The sequence below is a fragment of the Fringilla coelebs genome, assembly GCF_963513975.1.
Source record: "Fringilla coelebs genome assembly, contig: SCAFFOLD_30, whole genome shotgun sequence".
In the NCBI taxonomy this organism is placed as follows: Eukaryota; Metazoa; Chordata; class Aves; order Passeriformes; family Fringillidae; genus Fringilla; species Fringilla coelebs.
Genome location: NW_028167448.1, coordinates 5439894 through 5442826, shown reverse-complemented (window position 1 = coordinate 5442826; position 2933 = coordinate 5439894).

Below are 2933 nucleotides of genomic sequence, written 5' to 3'. Positions count from 1 at the left end.
TAGAATGCACTAAGGAAATTAAACGACCTGATAATTCATATTGGCCAACGTATGGGTCGTCTGAAGGGTGGATCTGTCAGGCCCCGAATGCCTATGTAAATAAAAAGGACCCTGTTAACCAAGAAGAAAGCAATTATGCCACTTTATGGCATGGGTCCTGGCCTACTCCCCTGTATGCATTAAAGGAAAAGCATCAATGGGACCCCTTAGGTAACCTCCCCCCCCCCCTTATCTACCACAGCAGGCTGCTCTGCCAGAGGCACCTCATCCAGTAGCTAATCCTGCACCCCTTGCGCCAAATCCAGCACCCTTTGCACCTAATCCTGCACCCTTTGTACCAAATCCAGCACCCCTTGCACCAAATCCAGCACCCCTTGTACCAAATCCAGCACCCCTTGTACTTAATCCTGCACCCCTTGTACCTAATCCAGCACCCCTTGTACCTAATCCTGCACCCTTTGCACCTAATCCTGCACCCTTTGCACCTAATTCAGCACCCCTTGTACCTAATCCAGCACCCCTTGTACCCAATCCTGCACCCCTTGCACCTAATCCAGCACCCCTTGTACCTAATCCTGCACCCTTTGTACCTAATTCTGCACCACTTGCACCCAATCCTGCACCCTTTGTACCTAATCCAGCACCCCTTGCACCCAATCCTGCACCCTTTGTACCTAATCCAGCACCCCTTGTACCCAATCCTGCACCCTTTGTACCTAATCCTGCACCCCTTGTACCCAATCCTGCACCCCTTGTACCACAAGCCCTGATAGCTCCGCTCCCAGTGCCAGATTCACCACCAGCACACAGAACTAGAAGCCAGGAAAAGGCACGAGCAGAAAGCAGTGGGGAGAGCTACAGAGAAGGGAAGGGGGGCAGCTGTACCCATTAAGAGAAGTACCATTAGCAGGGAATCAGGGGAGACCAGTCATTGGGTGTGTGTCAGCACCCCTGAATACTGGGCATGTAAGGGGTTTTAAAAAAAGAAATGGGGAGGTTACTTGAAGATCCTCTGGGGGTGTCTGAAAGGTTAGATCAGTTTCTAGGACCCAGCATTTACACCTGGACAGAGATGCAGTCAATTTTAAGTATTTTATTTACAGCAGAGGAGAGGCAATTGATACGACAGGCTGGCATGAGAATTTGGGATAGAGACCACCAGCAGGAACCTTTAGGAGAAATGAAATGGCCCCTGGCAACCCCTAACTGGGACCATAATAATGACCAAGATAGGCAGAATATGGTGGATCTCAGGAATATAATTATTCAGGGAATTCGAGAAGTTCCCAGAGTGCAAAATATCAGCAAGGCCTTAAATGAACGCCAGGGAAAAGATGAGTCCCCAATAGACTGGCTAGAAAGGATAAGGAAAAGTATACAAATGTACTCAGGACAGGATCCTGATACAGCTGTGGGGGAAGCATTAATCAAAACTCAGTTTGTGGCAAAATCATGGGAGGATATTAGGAGGAAACTTGAAAAATTGGATGGCTAGCAGGAGAGAGGTTTACAGGAATTGTTAAGGGAAGCACAGACAGTTTATGTGATGAAGAGAAGGCAAAAGTTCAAGCTAAGGTTTTTGTGGTTGCAGTAAAAGAGGTTCAGAAGGGCAGTGCATCTTCAGGAATGCTAAAACCACCAGAAAAATAACAGGTGATGGTTCGAAAAGAACTACCTACTTTTACTGTGGGGTTGAAGGTCATGTTACAAGGTTTTGCAAGAAATGAGAAGCAGACCAAAAACTGTTTTCAGAAGATTAGAGGTGTCAGGGGCTCTATTTATTGGGGACCAAAACATCACAAGAGCCCTTGATAAAATTAAAGATAGGTCCCCAGGGTGAAGAATTTACATTTTTAGTAGATACAGGGGCTGAAAAATCAACAATGCGAAGATCACAAAAAGGATGCAAAATCAGTGAGAAAACAGCTCAAGTAATTGGAGCAAAAGGGGAAGCCTTTAAGGTTCCCATTATTGAACAAGTACTAATTGAAGCAAAAGGAAAGTTGGATATTAGTGATCTATTATCATTTTTGGAAGCAGAATGCAATTTACTGGGCAGAGACCTTATTTTATCTCTGAATATTGGGATTAAGCCTCAAAATGATCAATTAATGGTACAATTGTACAAATTGACGGACCAGGATGAAAATGAAATATCTCCGGGCGTCTGGTGCACTCCAGGGGAGATCGGTAAATTAACTGCTTATGGAGTGCTCAGCCAGGACTGGGGAGGAGACAGAAAGCCAGTGGGGTATTATTCAAAATTACTGGGCCCTGTCAGCAGGGGATGGCCAGTATATTTATAAGCTATAGTAGCAACAGCCCTTCTGGTAGAAGGAAAAAAAAAAAAAAAATAAAGTTACGTTCGGAGCTCCGTTAGTAGTATATACCCCCCATACCCCTCACAACGTTAGAAGCATATTACGCCAGGCTGTAGTCCTCGGACAGGTGGGGACTTTAGCCGAAGGTTTTGTGTGACCTGTGAACCAGGCCAGTGCTTGCCAGGTGTGTGGGGGCACTGGAGGCGATCAGAGCCAGGGCCCTTCCAGAGGCTCGGAGATACTGAGACCTGGAGGCCAACCCCAAGGCGAGGGGGGGCCACAGGGACCCGTGATTTTCTAGCAGTAAAGATCCACTTTGTGTCTTGAGGGTGTGAAGGAATGTGTGAAGGTAAATGAGAAATAAAAGTGAGTGAATGTAGACAAATGAAAGTATGGGTAATGAGGATTGTGCATAAGGAATGTGTGATGGTAAATGAGAAATAAAAGTGAGTTAATATAGACGAATGAAAGTATGGGAAATGTAGTTTGTGCATTTAAGCTTTACCACATCTCCTTGGAGGGAGGTGTATTGTGTTGAAAAGTAGTTAAAAAAAAAAAAGGGGGGGGGTTGTTTTGAGTGTAAGTAGTTGAAAGAAAAGCGGTCTTCCAGCT